The sequence below is a fragment of the Pseudophryne corroboree genome, chromosome 2 (assembly GCF_028390025.1).
Source record: "Pseudophryne corroboree isolate aPseCor3 chromosome 2, aPseCor3.hap2, whole genome shotgun sequence".
NCBI lineage: Eukaryota > Metazoa > Chordata > Amphibia > Anura > Myobatrachidae > Pseudophryne > Pseudophryne corroboree.
In genome coordinates, this window is record NC_086445.1 from 166,065,604 (window position 1) to 166,085,396 (window position 19,793).

Here is a 19,793-nt window from a genome sequence, read left to right on the forward strand (position 1 = left end):
TTATGGTGCTACCATGTGTAGTAGAGAGTTTGGGGTCTTCAGAACAGAATCGCCTAGATGCTGTTGTACAAAAGCTGACATGTGTTGATACTGAAGAACTTTGTGTTATGGACAAAAAGCCCATGATGTCAGTTCTAACCAAGTATGGAGTCCCAGAGGAAGAATATCTAGTCATAAATTCTACCCATTAGAGATAATATGCATGTAGATATAAAGTGGAAAAATTGTAAATGTGTAACTTGTGTCAACCAAAAATGTTATCATATTAAGTTTTTTTAGAAACAGTTGCCTCCAAAGTGATAAATTGTGAAATGCACAAAATTGTCTAAAGCGTGAGGATACGCATCTTTTCAGCAGGATTGTATGTAATACCCCACTATGTGAGTTATCCTTTCTGACATTGTTCCTCACACTACAGCACATAAATGATATGCAGTATGTCATTGCGGAGACTGATAGCATTTCCCAGCAGCCTCTGCAGCTGCTCAGGGGGTCAGATGTACATCACATGACCACTGTCAGGTGGTACAGCAAGTGACAGTTGAAAAGTGAGCAGCAGTTGGGCAGGGGGGCCCTGAGGTAAATGCTGTGGGAGACTGACTGTGCTGTGAGGGGACAGCTGGCAGTGCCTGTGAGTGAGAGCAGAGTTTGAGCTGTGACCCTCTCAGGAGTCCTGGTGACGTCGGGCGTAAGGTGTCACTGATCCGCCCCAGAGGGCAAGTAGATGTAGAGCCCATCGACCGAGGTCCAGTACGGAGGAATGGCCTGCTCCAGATTGATAGCCGCAGGCTGAGAGAGGCAGATTGTGAGGCGGATCCACTCGCCATATAAGGCTGCAGGAGGCCAGTTACAGCCGAGACAACTGGAGAGGTATATTGAAAGCAGCGTTAACACTATACCGCAGTGTAAAAACACTATTTTCCCAGCAAGTCACCGAACTGTATTGTGTGGACAGTCTTGGGGTAATCGTAGACGCTAATAGTATAGTATTGATGTAAAGTTAAAGTATATGCATAAAGTAATACTGTTTCATATACCCTCAAGGGGGTTACGTAAGATTGCATTTATGGTCACATATAGCCTATCGTATATGCTTAAATGTCTAAATTCAGGTATTCGCTCATTGAGTGGAGAATGACGGAGTCGAGACAACTGGAAGCAGTGTGAAATACATTGTTACAATTTGAAATTGATGTATGGTACTGTAACTGTTCTTTTACAACTAGCTAGTGTTTGTTCAACTTTCACAAAGTTCACTATTGCAATCTGTGTGCTAAATAAACTGGTATTTAGAGCTATATAAGTAGTTAATTATGTGGAAGCTCCTGTACTCACCTCTCAGTTAAGAATCAAGAACCGGGGAGTCCTAAGGGAAAAGAGATGTCATAAGCACTTACCTGTATACTTACCTACATATTTAAACCTAATACTTACCTAGTAATTACATAATGCCCGTGATACATTATGCCACACACCGCAATGCATAGAGCACCAGATGAGGGCGCTGCCGCAGTGTTACCCCGACGCCCGCAGCCACCTGGAGGAGGTAGCCTAGCTGCAGCTCTCCCTCCTGTCAGTGCAGCTGATTGACAAGACTTTCTTTCACCTGCCACTGCTAAGTGTGTGTGTATGCCCCATTCCCACCAGCCAGGTAGACCGCGAGGTTAAGTGGGGTCACTCTTGTGGTTGCCCCCACTTAACCTCGCGGTTTACCGCAGACCGCAAAGTTCCCACCATTGGATACAATGGAGCACCTATGCGCTACATTGTATATCTACAGTGCGCAGCCTGACTGACAGTTCAGGTGCGCACAGCCAATCAGGAGAGTGCCATGACGTGGCGCTCCCTGATTGGCTGAAGGGACCCTCTTTGACAGCAGTCACGGGGGGTCCCGCCAGTCGGGGAAAGGGGTCCCAATGTGTAAACATGGGACCCCTTTCAGTGCATGGTCCGGGATTTTCATATTGTTTTTTTGCCAAGTACGTGGATTACAAACAAAGAAGAGAACCGAGCTACACAGGATTGTTGTGAGCATAATTTTATTGACAGGTACCCCGTGGATTCTACGTGGAGAAGGGGACCGACTCTTTGTGTCAACATAGGTAAGTATGTAGGAATGTAAGTGTGCATGTATGTAATAAAGTTATACTGTCATGGTGTGTGCGTTGTGTTTTTATTTATTTATTTATTTGTAGTAGAACTACAGGTACCAGCGGGCCCGTTTCCCCCCGCATGCTGGTACTTGTGGTTCTCCAAGTACCAGCTTGCGGGTGAGGCTTGCTGGGACTTGTAGTACTGCTACAAAAAACAATATTCTTATTTTTACACAAAAGGCTATCAGCCCCCCATCCGCCGCCCTTGGATGGGGGGGACAGCCTCGGGCTTCACCCCTGGCCCTTGGACGGCTGGAGGGGGGACCCCTTGATTTAAGGGGTCCCCACTCCTCCAGGGTACCCCGGCCAGGGGTGACTAGTTGGTGATTTAATGCCAGGGCCGCAGGGACCAATATAAAAGTGTCCCCCGGCTGTGGCATTATCTCGCTGACTAGTGGAGCCCGGTGCTAGTGTTAAAAATACAGGGGACCCCTACGTGTTTTGTCCCCCGTATTTTTTGCACCAGGACCAGGCGCAGAGCCTGGTGCTTGTTGTTAAAATATGGGGGATCTCCAGTCAATCAGTATTTTTACAACCAGGACCGGCTCAAAGAGCCCGAGGCTGGTTAGGCTTAGGAGGGGGGACCCCACGCAATTTTTTCCCCTGATTTTTAACTATTTTACACCCCTTCCCACTGATAAACATGCACGGATCTCACTGATCCATGCATGCCTATCAGAACACGGTAAAAAAAAGCAGGTCTATTTTAAAACTGCTTTTTTTTTACGATTTGTATTTTTTCACGGCAGTGTTTGGCTATTGGCGGCAGTGTTTGTGAATTCAAATTTTTAGTAAATTACCGAGTTGTATCAAATAACAGGCATATTTGACCGATGGTGTATTAATTCGTATTTTTTTTCTTTGCCTTCCAAAAAAATACGAATGCCCTCATCACTGCCGAGATTTCTGTTTAGTAAATTCCCGAGATAGAAACATAGAATTTGTCGGCAGATAAGAACCACTTGACCCATCTAGTCTGCCCCTTTTTATTTTTTTTTAATATTATTTTTATCTCTAACCTTATTTGATCCTTATTTCTTTGTAAGGATATCCTTATGACACTTTGTAAGGATATCCTTATGACACTTTGAAGAAAAAACACCAACTCGGTCAAAATCGAGACTTAAGTAAATATACCCCCTAGATTGCGATCACTGCAGACTGTTTAGTTCCTGGTTTGACGTCACAATCACGCCCTGCGTTCGGCCAGCCACTCCCCCGTTTCCCCAGCCACTCCTGCATTTTAGCCTGACACGCCTGCGTTTTTAGCACACTCCCGGAAAACGCTCAGTTACCACCCAGAAACACCCACTTCCTGTCAATCACAAACCGATCAGCAGAGTGACTGAAAAGCGTCGCTCGCCCCTGTGTAAAATTGCTTTGTTTTGTGTGAAATTACTTAGCGCGTGCGCCCTGCGGCCCATACGCATGCGCAGTAGAGATGAGCGCCTGAAATTTTTCGGGTTTTGTGTTTTGGTTTTGGGTTCGGTTCCGCGGCCGTGTTTTGGGTTCGAATGCGTTTTGGCAAAACCTCACCGAATTATTTTTGTCGGATTCGGGTGTGTTTTGGATTCGGGTGTTTTTTTCAAAAAACCCTAAAAAACAGCTTAAATCATAGAATTTGGGGGTAATTTTGATCCCAAAGTATTATTAACCTCAAAAAACATAATTTACACTCATTTTCAGCCTATTCTGAACACATCACACCTCACAATATTATTTTTAGTCCTAAAATTTGCACCGAGGTCGCTGTGTGAGTAAGATAAGCGACCCTAGTGGCCGACACAAACACCGGGCCCATCTAGGAGTGGCACTGCAGTGTCACGCAGGATGTCCCTTCCAAAAAACCCTCCCCAAACAGCACATGACGCAAAGAAAAAAAGAGGCGCAATGAGGTAGCTGACTGTGTGAGAAAGATAAGCGACCCTAGTGGCCGACACAAACACCGGGCCCATCTAGGAGTGGCACTGCAGTGTCACGCAGGATGTCCCTTCCAAAAAACCCTCCCCAAACAGCACATGACGCAAAGAAAAAAAGAGGCGCAATGAGGTAGCTGTGTGAGAAAGATAAGCGACCCTAGTGGCCGACACAAACACCGGGCCCATCTAGGAGTGGCACTGCAGTGTCACGCAGGATGTCCCTTCCAAAAAACCCTCCCCAAACAGCACATGACGCAAAGAAAAAAAGAGGCGCAATGAGGTAGCTGTGTGAGTAAGATTAGCGACCCTAGTGGCCGACACAAACACCGGGCCCATCTAGGAGTGGCACTGCAGTGTCACGCAGGATGGCCCTTCCAAAAAACCCTCCCCAAACAGCACATGACGCAAAGAAAAAAAGAGGCGCAATGAGGTAGCTGACTGTGTGAGTAAGATTAGCGACCCTAGTGGCCGACACAAACACCGGGCACATCTAGGAGTGGCACTGCAGTGTCACGCAGGATGTCCCTTCCAAAAAACCCTCCCCAAACAGCACATGACGCAAAGAAAAAAAGAGGCGCAATGAGGTAGCTGTGTGAGTAAGATTAGCGACCCTAGTGGCCGACACAAACACCGGGCCCATCTAGGAGTGGCACTGCAGTGTCACGCAGGATGTCCCTTCCAAAAAACCCTCCCCAATTAGCACATGATGCAAAGAAAAAGAAAAGAAAAAAGAGGTGCAAGATGGAATTATCCTTGGGCCCTCCCACCCACCCTTATGTTGTATAAACAAAACAGGACATGCACACTTTAACCAACCCATCATTTCAGTGACAGGGTCTGCCACACGACTGTGACTGATATGACGGGTTGGTTTGGACCCCCCCCAAAAAAGAAGCAATTAATCTCTCCTTGCACAAACTGGCTCTACAGAGGCAAGATGTCCACCTCATCTTCACCCTCCGATATATCACCGTGTACATCCCCCTCCTCACAGATTATCAATTCGTCCCCACTGGAATCCACCATCTCAGCTCCCTGTGTACTTTGTGGAGGCAATTGCTGCTGGTCAATGTCTCCGCGGAGGAATTGATTATAATTCATTTTAATGAACATCATCTTCTCCACATTTTCTGGATGTAACCTCGTACGCCGATTGCTGACAAGGTGAGCGGCGGCACTAAACACTCTTTCGGAGTACACACTTGTGGGAGGGCAACTTAGGTAGAATAAAGCCAGTTTGTGCAAGGGCCTCCAAATTGCCTCTTTTTCCTGCCAGTATAAGTACGGACTGTGTGACGTGCCTACTTGGATGCGGTCACTCATATAATCCTCCACCATTCTATCAATGTTGAGAGAATCATATGCAGTGACAGTAGACGACATGTCCGTAATCGTTGTCAGGTCCTTCAGTCCGGACCAGATGTCAGCATCAGCAGTCGCTCCAGACTGCCCTGCATCACCGCCAGCGGGTGGGCTCGGAATTCTGAGCCTTTTCCTCGCACCCCCAGTTGCGGGAGAATGTGAAGGAGGAGATGTTGACAGGTCGCGTTCCGCTTGACTTGACAATTTTGTCACCAGCAGGTCTTTCAACCCCAGCAGACCTGTGTCTGCCGGAAAGAGAGATCCAAGGTAGGCTTTAAATCTAGGATCGAGCACGGTGGCCAAAATGTAGTGCTCTGATTTCAACAGATTGACCACCCGTGAATCCTTGTTAAGCGAATTAAGGGCTGCATCCACAAGTCCCACATGCCTAGCGGAATCGCTCCGTGTTAGCTCCTTCTTCAATGCCTCCAGCTTCTTCTGCAAAAGCCTGATGAGGGGAATGACCTGACTCAGGCTGGCAGTGTCTGAACTGACTTCACGTGTGGCAAGTTCAAAGGGCATCAGAACCTTGCACAACGTTGAAATCATTCTCCACTGCACTTGAGACAGGTGCATTCCATCTCCTATATCGTGCTCAATTGTATAGGCTTGAATGGCCTTTTGCTGCTCCTCCAACCTCTGAAGCATATAGAGGGTTGAATTCCACCTCGTTACCACTTCTTGCTTCAGATGATGGCAGGGCAGGTTCAGTAGTTTTTGGTGGTGCTCCAGTCTTCTGTACGTGGTGCCTGTACGCCGAAAGTGTCCCGCAATTTTTCTGGCCACCGACAGCATCTCTTGCACGCCCCTGTCGTTTTTTAAAAAATTCTGCACCACCAAATTCAAGGTATGTGCAAAACATGGGACGTGCTGGAATTTGCCCATATTTAATGCACACACAATATTGCTGGCGTTGTCCGATGCCACAAATCCACAGGAGAGTCCAATTGGGGTAAGCCATTCCGCGATGATCTTCCTCAGTTGCCGTAAGAGGTTTTCAGCTGTGTGCGTATTCTGGAAAGCGGTGATACAAAGCGTAGCCTGCCTAGGAAAGAGTTGGCGTTTGCGAGATGCTGCTACTGGTGCCGCCGCTGCTGTTCTTGCGGCGGGAGTCCATACATCTACCCAGTGGGCTGTCACAGTCATATAGTCCTGACCCTGCCCTGCTCCACTTGTCCACATGTCCGTGGTTAAGTGGACATTGGGTACAACTGCATTTTTTAGGACACTGGTGAGTCTTTTTCTGACGTCCGTGTACATTCTCGGTATCGCCTGCCTAGAGAAGTGGAACCTAGATGGTATTTGGTAACGGGGGCACACTGCCTCAATAAATTGTCTAGTTCCCTGTGAACTAACGGCGGATACCGGACGCACGTCTAACACCAACATAGTTGTCAAGGACTCAGTTATCCGCTTTGCAGTAGGATGACTGCTGTGATATTTCATCTTCCTCGCAAAGGACTGTTGAACAGTCAATTGCTTACTGGAAGTAGTACAAGTGGGCTTAAGACTTCCCCTCTGGGATGACCATCGACTCCCAGCGGCAACAACAGCAGCGCCAGCAGCAGTAGGCGTTACACGCAAGGATGCATCGGAGGAATCCCAGGCAGGAGAGGACTCGTCAGACTTGCCAGTGACATGGCCTGCAGGACTATTGGCATTCCTGGGGAAGGAGGAAATTGACACTGAGGGAGTTGGTGGGGTGGTTTGCGTGAGCTTGGTTACAAGAGGAAGGGATTTACTGGTCAGTGGACTGCTTCCGCTGTCACCCAAAGTTTTTGAACTTGTCACTGACTTATTATGAATGCGCTGCAGGTGACGTATAAGGGAGGATGTTCCGAGGTGGTTAACGTCCTTACCCCTACTTATTACAGCTTGACAAAGGGAACACACGGCTTGACACCTGTTGTCCGCATTTCTGGTGAAATACCTCCACACCGAAGAGCTGATTTTTTTGGTATTTTCACCTGGCATGTCAACGGCCATATTCCTCCCACGGACAACAGGTGTCTCCCCGGGTGCCTGACTTAAACAAACCACCTCACCATCAGAATCCTCCTGGTCAATTTCCTCCCCAGCGCCAGCAACACCCATATCCTCCTCATCCTGGTGTACTTCAACACTGACATCTTCAATCTGACTATCAGGAACTGGACTGCGGGTGCTCCTTCCAGCACTTGCAGGGGGCATGCAAATAGTGGAAGGCGCATGCTCTTCACGTCCAGTGTTGGGAAGGTCAGGCATCGCAAACGACACAATTGGACTCTCCTTGTGGATTTGGGATTTCAAAGAACGCACAGTTCTTTGCGGTGCTTTTGCCAGCTTGAGTCTTTTCAGTTTTCTAGCGAGAGGCTGAGTGCTTCCATCCTCATGTGAAGCTGAACCACTAGCCATGAACATAGGCCAGGGCCTCAGCCGTTCCTTGCCACTCCGTGTGGTAAATGGCATATTGGCAAGTTTACGCTTCTCCTCCGACAATTTTATTTTAGGTTTTGGAGTCCTTTTTTTTCTGATATTTGGTGTTTTGGATTTGACATGCTCTGTACTATGACATTGGGCATCGGCCTTGGCAGACGACGTTGCTGGCATTTCATCGTCTCGGCCATGACTAGTGGCAGCAGCTTCAGCACGAGGTGGAAGTGGATCTTGATCTTTCCCTAATTTTGGAACCTCAACTTTTTTGTTCTCCATATTTTATAGGCAGAACTAAAAGGCACCTCAGGTAAACAATGGAGATGGATGGATTGGATAGTTTACTAGTATACAATTATGGACGGACTGCCACGGTTAGGTGGTATAAAAAAACCACGGTTAGGTGGTATATATTATAATAATAATACAATTATGGATGGACGGACTGCCTGCCGACTGCCGACACAGAGGTAGCCACAGCCGTGAACTACCGCACTGTACACTGGTTGATAAAGAGATAGTAGTATACTCGTAACAACTAGTATGACACTATGACGACGGTATAAAGAATGAAAAAAAAACCACGGTTAGGTGGTATATATTATAATAATAATACAATTATGGATGGACGGACTGCCTGCCGACTGCCGACACAGAGGTAGCCACAGCCGTGAACTACCGCACTGTACACTGGTTGATAAAGAGATAGTAGTATACTCGTAACAACTAGTATGACACTATGACGACGGTATAAAGAATGAAAAAAAAACCACGGTTAGGTGGTATATATTATAATAATAATACAATTATGGATGGACGGACTGCCTGCCGACTGCCGACACAGAGGTAGCCACAGCCGTGAACTACCGCACTGTACACTGGTTGATAAAGAGATAGTAGTATACTCGTAACAACTAGTATGACACTATGACGACGGTATAAAGAATGGAAAAAAAACCACGGTTAGGTGGTATATATTATAATAATAATACAATTATGGATGGACGGACTGCCTGCCGACTGCCGACACAGAGGTAGCCACAGCCGTGAACTACCGCACTGTACACTGGTTGATAAAGAGATAGTAGTATACTCGTAACAACTAGTATGACACTATGACGACGGTATAAAGAATGAAAAAAAAAACACGGTTAGGTGGTATATATTATAATAATAATACAATTATGGATGGACGGACTGCCTGCCGACTGCCGACACAGAGGTAGCCACAGCCGTGAACTACCGCACTGTACACTGGTTGATAAAGAGATAGTAGTATACTCGTAACAACTAGTATGACACTATGACGACGGTATAAAGAATGAAAAAAAAAACCACGGTTAGGTGGTATATATTATAATAATAATACAATTATGGATGGACGGACTGCCTGCCGACTGCCGACACAGAGGTAGCCACAGCCGTGAACTACCGCACTGTACACTGGTTGATAAAGAGATAGTAGTATACTCGTAACAACTAGTATGACACTATGACGACGGTATAAAGAATGAAAAAAAAACCACGGTTAGGTGGTATATATTATAATAATAATACAATTATGGATGGACGGACTGCCTGCCGACTGCCGACACAGAGGTAGCCACAGCCGTGAACTACCGCACTGTACACTGGTTGATAAAGAGATAGTAGTATACTCGTAACAACTAGTATGACACTATGACGACGGTATAAAGAATGGAAAAAAAACCACGGTTAGGTGGTATATATTATAATAATAATACAATTATGGATGGACGGACTGCCTGCCGACTGCCGACACAGAGGTAGCCACAGCCGTGAACTACCGCACTGTACACTGGTTGATAAAGAGATAGTAGTATACTCGTAACAACTAGTATGACACTATGACGACGGTATAAAGAATGAAAAAAAAACCACGGTTAGGTGGTATATATTATAATAATAATACAATTATGGATGGACGGACTGCCTGCCGACTGCCGACACAGAGGTAGCCACAGCCGTGAACTACCGCACTGTACACTGGTTGATAAAGAGATAGTAGTATACTCGTAACAACTAGTATGACACTATGACGGTATAAAGAATGAAAAAAAAACCACGGTTAGGTGGTATATATTATAATAATAATACAATTATGGATGGACGGACTGCCTGCCGACTGCCGACACAGAGGTAGCCACAGCCGTGAACTACCGCACTGTACACTGGTTGATAAAGAGATAGTAGTATACTCGTAACAACTAGTATGACACTATGACGACGGTATAAAGAATGGAAAAAAAACCACGGTTAGGTGGTATATATTATAATAATAATACAATTATGGATGGACGGACTGCCTGCCGACTGCCGACACAGAGGTAGCCACAGCCGTGAACTACCGCACTGTACACTGGTTGATAAAGAGATAGTAGTATACTCGTAACAACTAGTATGACACTATGACGGTATAAAGAAAGAAAAAAAAATACCACGGTTAGGTGGTATATATTGTAATACAATTATGGATGGACGGACTGCCTGCCGAGTTCCGACTGCCGACACAGAGGTAGCCACAGCCGTGAACTACCGCACTGTACTGTGTCTGCTGCTAATATAGACTGGTTGATAAAGAGATAGTATACAATACATACAACAATATACTACTATACTGGTGGTCAGGCACTGGTCACCACTAGTCACACTGGCAGTGGCACTCCTGCAGCAAAAGTGTGCACTGTTTAATTTTAAATTAATATAATATTATGTACTCCTGGGGGCTCCTGCTATAACAACCTGCAGTGCTCCCCAGTCTCCCCCACAATTATTATAAGCTTTGCCTTTTATACATTGATGTGCAGCACACTGGGCTGAGCTGAGTGCACACAGACTGAGTCACACTGTGTGACTGGCTGCTGCTGTGTATCGTTTTTTTTCAGGCAGAGAACGGATATAGCAGAGAACGGATATATATTAAAATAAATAAAAGTTAACTAACAACAACTGCACTGGTCACTGTGGTAAACTCTGTCTGACTCTGCACAATCTCTCTCTCTCTTCTAATCTAATTTCTAATGGAGAGGACGCCAGCCACGTCCTCTCCCTATCAATCTCAATGCACGTGTGAAAATGGCGGCGACGCGCGGCTCCTTATATAGAATCCGAGTCTCGCGAGAATCCGACAGCGTCATGATGACGTTCGGGCGCGCTCGGGTTAACCGAGCAAGGCGGGAGGATCCGAGTCTGCTCGGACCCGTGAAAAAAACATGAAGTTCGTGCGGGTTCGGTTTCAGAGAAACCGAACCCGCTCATCTCTAATGCGCAGAACTGCTGTTTTTTAGCCTGATCGCTATGCTGCGAAAAACGGCAGCGAGCGATCAACTCGGAATGACCCCCAATGTGACTATGTGTGTGTGCATATATCTGCTGTGTGACCTCCATTTCGTGTATCTCACTTAGATTGCTATCCCTATATTCTGTAACCTGAGGGGGCTAAGTGCGTCAGGATTATTACTTAATATAGGCGTTTCACAAGATATACTTATTGTGTATTTTTCTCTGTGTTTTTTAGTCACCATATACCTCTGGAATTCTCTGTTTGTACTACACAGGGGGTTCTTGTCAGGTGTTGTGCTGCTGATATTGAACTGGGTTGCCTTGAATTGAGCTTTCAGACATGTCAGCTACAAGAGGCGACGGAGCTGGGGCTGATCCCACATTGCGTGGTGGTGATGCTTCAGACACATTAGAGGAAAACATAGCAGCAGAGGGTTCAGGTTCTGGGGGTTCCCTACCCCACAGTGGGACCGTAGCAACGGGGGTGCATAACGACCCACCTTGGGCTACTTTCTCCATGTTATTGAATACGCTGGTAACTAGACTTACACCCCCTATGGGACCTCCTGTGCCCATGCAACCGCTTATGGTCCCTGCGGTTAATCTGCCATGGGCAAATCAACTATCCACTCAGTTACAGCAATTGAACCAATCACTGACTAAACAGAAATCTCACCCTCGCCCACCTAAGACCAAGGGGTCCTCTAAGCGGGCTATTACTTCCTCACAATCCACCTCGTCTGATGAGGATGGCGTATATACTGACCCCACAGACACTGATACTGATAATTCTGATGGGGAATCTGTTTCACAGGTGGATGTTCCTGACTTGTTGGAGGCTATCAGGATAATTCTTCAAATTACTGATGACCCAGAGCCTGATACTGCCCTTAAGAAACCGGACAGATTTAAACGTCAGAAAGCGGTTAAACAAATTTTACCTCACTATGACCATAAAGTTGACATACGTCAGGAATCCTGGGAAAATCCAGGAAAGAAATTCACGCTTCACAAGTAGATGCTGGCTCGCTATCCCCTCGTGGCGGAGCTAAGTAAAAATTGGGAGACACCCTCGCCAGTGGATTCGCAAGTGGCATGGCTGGTGGTATCCTCAGCTTTGCCTGTTACTACCGTCATGTCTCTGAAAGAACCGATGGATATGCGTGTGGAGGGTTGTTTAAAGGCGATGTACACCCTAGCAGGTGCTGCACATCGTCCCACCATTGCAGCGACTTGGGCTGCAGAGGCTATTAAAGCGTGGGCTCAGGAGTTGGAAGCTGAGCTGCCTTCCAACGTTTCTGATCATGCTAGACAATGTCTATCGTATATTGTCACAGCTTCTCATTACATTAAGAAGGCGGCTTCTGATGCTGGTATTCTGGCGGCCAAGGCTTCTACTACATCCATTTTGGCTCGCCGGATTCTCTGGTTGCGGTCCTGGTCTGTAGATCTGGACTCTAAGAAAACCCTGGAGGTACTCACTTTTAAGGGAGACATTCTTTTCGGAGAAGACCTCAACAAGATAGTGGCTGACTTAGCCTCTGCTAAAACAGCTAGTCTACCTAGTACTGCTCCTTCGGTACCGAAGGCTAAGAGTACTTCCTTTCGCTCCTTTCGTCCTTCAGGGAAAGCAAAGGGTCAGGTGTACCCGAAACAGGCTCGCACTTCCAAACCCAATAAGCCTAAACCTAAATGGGCCTGGGCTGCCCGTCAGCCTGCTTCCAAAACTGACAAGCCTGCCGCATGACAGGGCAGGCCTCCCTCTGGGGGATCCCAGGGTGGGGAGGTCGACTTCTAGGGTTTACCCAGGAATGGTTGAAGACCACTTCCGATGTCTGGGTACGGGAAGTCGTCACTCGAGGTTACGCCGTATCCTTCAAGAACCGTCCCCCTCATCGATTTTGCCTGACAGACGTCCCTTCGGATCAGGTGAAGGCAAAAACTCTTCATTCGGTGGTACAGTCCCTCCTGGACACAGGAGTGGTGGTACAAGTGCCTCTGGCTCAGAGAGGTAAGGGGTACTATTCACCGCTGTTCCTAGTCCCGTAACCGAATGGGTCCTCTCGGCTCAACCTCAGACTCATTTTCTTGCTCCCAAGAGCGGGAAAGGGCATCAGCCTTACGATTCTGTGACCCAGGACAAAACTGAAGTTTGAAGTCAAATCTAGAGAAAAAGAGTGCCCACCGGGCTTGACGAGGGTTGGGACATTGAGCGTTTTTTAAATACAAAAGATTTTTGTGATCCATCAGAATGGTGATGGTATGAGAAGCGCCTTCTAACAAATATCTCCACTCCTCCAGCGCAAATTTGATAGCCAAAAGTTCTTGATCACCAATGGCATAGTTACGCTCGGCAGGAGAAAACTTCCGAGAGAAAAAACCACAGGGATGTAGATGACCATCATTGGCTCTTTGAGACAGTGGGGAGAAGAATTGGCTGCGCTTGTAATGTGGCCAAAAAAAAACCAACCTGGTTAATGGAGAGCTGACAAACACAAAAATGATAATAAAAATTGTTTATTTAAAATATAAATATACCAATGAAATTAGCACAATATCCTGAAATATTGATTATATAGGTGTACTCTGAGCTGACCCTAAATATCAAACAACAAGTAGCAGCATTGATACAATTATTAGATGATTATGAGAGAAAGTTATAACAATATTGTAACAAACATGTGGCTTCTCACTGAGATCAATCATTCACAGAATTCATGAGATTAATATTATCTAGGAGTACAGAGGCAGCATGTACTCCGAGAAATAGAAGAGTCCCAACAGCAAATGGTTTAGCTTTAGGAAAAATGATTAGCTTATCTCTTAAGGGCTATTTGTACCGGGCGTCCCCGGTAAGATCCAGTAATGCCCTTTTGATGGATAAATGATTCTAGCAGACTGCCCTAATGGGAGCTATTCCCGTATGCTGGGAAATAGCTCTGCTTTAACCGGCTTTATTTCCAGGGATCTCCCGTGAGCTGGTAGAAATCCTTTAAAGTGCCCACTTACGTGCAGTTAGGAGTAACAGGTCCCTTGCCGTTAATTGCTTAATTAGCAGAGCAGAAAGTACTTGCCATGCAGCGAAGTTTTTCCAGAATGGGCAGGTGTGAAGAGATGAATGAGCACACTGGAGCTGAAGTGTCCGTGCTCGGCAACCGCCGCTAGCAGCAGGGGAAAGCCGCTCAGTGAGAAGCGCTGATCGGAGCCGTCCGTAATGGATGCTTGCAATGCCGGAGTTCAATGGGTCAGCAATCAGAGGGATGGTGGGAGGAGCCTAACGCGTTTCGTCACGATTACGTGACTTTTTCAAAGGAATAGCTCTTTGAGACAGGACTGCGCCCACTCCAACAGGAGAGGCATCCACCTCCAGGGTAAAGGGTGAGCTAGTATCTGGCTGTTTTAATAGTGGAGCAGAGATGAACCTCTGTTTCAACTGATCGAAGGCTTGAAAGGCTTCTTCTAACCACTTGGAAGGGTTAGCACCTTTCTTTGTAAGCGCAGTAACTGGTGCTGCAATAGTGGAGAAGTCTCTAATAAATTTCCTGTAATAGTTGGCGAAACCTAGAAATCTCTGGATGCCTTGAGGGTTACAGGAATTGGCCAATCTTGAATAGCTTGAAGTTTCTCGGGATCCATCTCCAGACCAGAACCGGACACAATATACCCCAGGAATGGGATGGATTTGACTTCAAAGATGCATTTTTCTAGTTTGCAATACAGACGATTGGTACGGTGACGGGACAAAACCTCTTTCACCCAGAACCGATGTTCCTCCAAATCATTCGCAAAGATAAGGATATCATTGAGATAGACCACAACATGTCGATAGAGAATGTCTCTGAAGATTTCATTCACGAAGTGTTGGAATACCGCTGGAGCATTGCTGAGTCCGAAAGGCATGACGAGGTAATCGTAATGTCCGTCATGGGTATTAAAAGCTGTCTTCCACTCGTCACCCTTCCGGATTCGGATGAGATTATAAGCACCCCTCAAATCTAACTTTGTAAAAATAGTGGCTCCACTGACATGGTCAAATAGCTCGGTGATAAGCGGCAGAGGGTACCGATTTTTCACTGTGATGTCATTCAGACCCCGGTAGTCAATACAACGCCGCAGGCCGCCATCTTTCTTCTTTACGAAGAAGAAACCTGCGCCAGCTGGAGAAGATGAAGGCCGGAAAAACCCTTTAGCCAGATTTTCCTTAATATACTCTTCCATAGAGTGGGTCTCAGGCAACGACAATGGATACATGCGTCCACGAGGAGGAGTTTTCCCTGGAATGAGATCGATAGGTCAATCCCATTCTCTATGAAGAGGAAGAATATCGGCTGAGGACTTGCTGAATACATCAGTGAAATCCTGATATGGAGAAGGTGGAACATCAGGAGACTTAGAGGAAGATTTGCAAACTGGAAGCACTTTACGCGGACATGTCTCAGAACAAGAAGGACCCCATGCCAGGATATGGGTAGTCTTCCAATCAACTTGAGGGTTATGCAAACGAAGCCATGGAAGGCCTAGAATCACAGGATAAGTGGCCCTTGGGATTACCAGGAAGGAAATCAGTTCTGTATGCAGAACCCCTACCTTCCGACGGATAGGTAGGGTCTTGGAAGTAATCACTGCATCAGGAATCTTACTACCGTCCATGGCAGTTAAAGATATAGGAGGTGACAGTCTCTCAGTGGGTAGAGACCACTGCTTAATGAACTTGTCAGTTATAAAGTTTCCGGCTGCTCCAGAATCCAACAAGGCAATAAGATTCTTGGTACGTTGAGCCACCTGAAGGGAAACTGAGAGGTTGCAGTCACTTGAAGACGGAGAGGAATTCATTACTCCTAGCTGACCCTCTCCTTGGCAGGCTAGAACTTGGAGTTTCCCGGACGCTCAGGACAGGCGTTAATGAGGTGGGAAGGTGCAGCACAATCCAGGCAAAGACGATGAGATAGACCTCTTCTAAGCTCAGCTGGAGACAATCGTGAGTGACCTATCTGCATAGGTTCGTCTTCGGGCGGAGATGGCTGACGAGGAGGAGGAGCAGAAGGAGTCTCAGGAACTGTTGACCTGCCTCGCTCTATAGCCCTTTCACGGAACCGTAGGTCAACTTTAGTGTAGAGGTATATAAGCTCAATTTTGAGGGCAAGTCTCTAGTAGCGAGTCACATCTTTAATACGTTCAGACAGGCCTTGCCAAAAGGCTGCATAGCGGGCTTCCTCATTCCAGGAAACTTCAGATGCTAAAGTCTGGAATTGAACTAAATGCTGTCCGACACTTCGTGTCCCCTGACGTAGCCGGAGGATTTCAGAAGAGGCTTATGACACTCGACCTGGCTCATCAAAGATGCGTCTAAATGTTGTCACGAAGTCAGAATAGGATGACAACAGAGTATCTGATCTTTCCCATAAGGGTGGAGCCACTGATAAGGGAGATGTTATAAGCAACTTTAGTGCGATTTGTAGGAAAACTGCCAGGTTGCAACTCAAAGTGGATCTCGCACTGGTTTAGGAAACCCCTGCAGGCTTTTGGGGATCCATCATATTTAGCAGGTGTCGGCAAGTGGAGACGTGGAGCAGAAATGGGTATGGTGGGTGGGGATACCACCGTAGGTACTGCAGTCGGCACACTGGATGCCCCTGACCCACGGAGGGTTGCTTGAATTTCATCCAGCCGGGAGGAGAGGTCCCGAAGACATCAGATAACTTGGCCTTGTGCAGCCTCCTGATGTTCAAGGTGGGCTGCCAGTTCTTGCATCGGCCTAGTCACTTGGACTTGATCTCCGACCGGATCCATAAGGTCAGTGCTTACTGTCACAACTGAGGGCTGGTGTTGGTAGTGGGAAGCCTCAGTTGTAGGGGCTGACGGGTACCTAAACTTAGGAGGTGAGATGGGACTCCTAGACATGCGCAGGGACTGCAGTACCTATGCCCGAAGGCATGACCACGACAACTGGAGGTGACTTTAAGGTTTTTATAAAATAATAAAAGTCATAGAAGGTGCAACAAAACAATAACCGTCAAAGAAAGTCTCTGAGTTCCTACTGGTTTGAGACCAGTAACTAGGGATTGGCTTAAAGTGCTTTATGATGCTAGAGATCGTAGGTAAAGCATTTAAGTGATGCTAGGGATCGCAGAGATAGCACTTAACTGTAATAGTGGATTCTTGAAGACAGTGAGAGCAAAGTACAGCTGGAGAAGAGCTGCTGGAAGCCGAGGCATACACTCTGCCAATGCAGGGTGCAATAGCAAGAGAGTCAGGCTGCACCACAGAGTGTAATCACAGGAGAATCAGGCTGCACCGCAGAGTATAATCACAGGAGAGTCAGGCTGTACCGCAGAGTGTAACCACAGGAGAGTCGGGCTGCACCGCAGAATGTAAACACAGGAGAGTCTCTAGTAAAGCTGAAGACTGGAATCACTGGGAAGACAACTGAAGCACTGACAATTTCCTGGGTGCTGGGACAGGATATTTATACCTGCTGGGAAGCAGGCATTGGCTGACAATTACACACAGGCACCAGCAGCACTGCAGATTGGTGAGAAGAGTGACATGTGATTTCATTCAACATGGCTGCGCCCATGACAGAGTTTGAAGGGGAAAGATGATCTGAAGAACCATGTGCCAAACAGCAATGGCGGCGGAGGCCGCAGCAGTAGAAGACTCCACGCTCTCCCACACACGCACAGGGGCTACAGGGATGGTGGCGGCAGCCACGGCACACAGAGAACGCCACACTCAGCTTCCATGCGGCAAAATCACGGGCGCGGCGGTGACGGCCTCAGCGGGACTGAGATCGCCATACTAGAGTTAAGTGAAAATGCTAAAAAGGCCGCTGAACCAGCGCTGCGGGTAACACCAGATGAAATGTAAAACAAAACATAGTTATGACCCGGCCCTGGCACGCTGAGCCAATCTCAGGAGACACCTAACTGGTAGAAAATGGCGTCCAGTTACCCGGATCGTGACAACGACTTGTTGATCCTGGCGAATTCCCCAGAAATTCTCCTATGCCATCTGGATCTGACGCTCCAGTTTCTGCAAGCCCACGGGTGGCTCATCAACTGGAAGAAATCTTCCCTGGTCCCTGCTCAGAGCATGGTGCACCTGGGGGCGTTGTTAGACACTCACAACCAGCGGTTGTTCTTGTCTCAGGAGAAAGTCCTGAAACTTCAGGACAGGATTTGATGCTTCCTATCCCGTCCGCAAGTGTTGACACATTCGACGATGCAAATGCTAGATCTCATGGTTTCGGCTTTCGAGATGATGGAGTACGCTCAATTCCATTCCCGCCCCCTACAGAAATTGATTCTTGCCAAGTGGGACGGCCTGCCTCGCTGGATCAGGTCTCACATGATCTCCTTATCTCCGGAGGTCCGTCTGTCATTGAGCTGGTGGCTTCAGGACCAACGATTGAGCAGGGGTCGTCCCTTCTGGATCTCCCACTGGGTCCTTCTGACAACGGATGCCAGTCTGAGAGGTTGGGGTGCGGTGTTGGAGCAACACTCCCTTCAGGGTTGGTGTACCAAGGAGGAGTCTCTCCTCCCGATAAACATTCTGGAACTGAGGGCGGTGTTCAATGCTCTGAACTTGTCCCAGTATTTAATACAGACCTGTTCAAGTACATTCGGACAACGCCACCACGGTGGAGTACATAAATCATCAAGGCGGCACTCGCAGCTGCATGGCAATGAGGGAAGTTTCTAGAATTCTTCAGTGGGCTGAACGCCATCTGCCAGCCATATCGGCAGTGTTCATTCCGGGGGTCCTAAACTGGGAAGCGGACTTCCTCTGTCATCAGGACGTACACGCCAGAGACTGGAGCCTCCATCCAGAAGTATTTCAACTCCTAGTGGACAAGTGGGGCCTCCCAGATGTGGACCTGATGGCGTCTTGACACAATCACAAGGTTACGGTCTTCGGAGCAAGGACAAGGGATCCTCAAGCAGCGTTCGTGGACGCACTGGCAATTCCATGGAACTTTTGGCTGCCGTACGTGTTCCCTCCGGTGTCACTCCTGCCCAGAGTATTAAGTAAATTTGAGTAAGAAGGAGGAATCCTACTTCTGATCGCTCCAGCATGGCCAAGACGGCATTGGTTCTCAGACCTTCAGGGGCTATCATTAAAGCGTCCTCTTCTGCTTCCACAACGACCAGACCTCCTTGTTCAGGGCTCTTGTGTCTACCAGGATCTGGCCTGGCTGGCTTTGACGACGTGGCTCTTGAAGCTTCCGTCTTGAGGGCCAAAGGATTTTATGAGGCGGTCATTCAAACTATGTTGAAGGCCCGGAAACCGGCTTCTGCTCGGATTTATCATAGGGTCTGGAATTCTTACTTTGCTTGGTGCGCCACTAACAATTATGATGCTTACAAGTTTAGTACAGCCAAACTTTTGGTCTTTCTACAACAGGGCCTGGACTTGGGCCTTCGTCTGGCCTCCATCAAGGTTCATATTTCTGCCTTGTCAGTTTGGTTCCAGAGAAAAATTGCGACTTTACCTGATGTTCATACGTTCACTCAGGGTGTGTTGCGGATTCAACCTCCTTATGTCCTGCCTGTGGCTCCTTGGGACTTGACGGTGGTTCTGGAAGCATTGCAAGAGTCTCCGTTTGAGCCTCTTGAATCTGCAGACCTTAAGTGGCTTTCTCTTA

At 47.3% G+C, this 19,793-nt stretch overlaps 1 long non-coding RNA gene across 1 annotated transcript in view; it reads left to right on the forward strand.

The window, feature by feature from the left end:
- The first annotated feature begins 466 nt into the window (after positions 1-466).
- The window catches only part of LOC135050606 (uncharacterized), a 91,880-nt gene continuing 72,553 nt past the window's right edge, over positions 467-19,793 (forward strand). The window contains exon 1 of the long non-coding RNA XR_010241694.1: positions 467-870. This is a non-coding gene — a long non-coding RNA (uncharacterized LOC135050606). The remainder of the gene's footprint in view (positions 871-19,793) is intronic.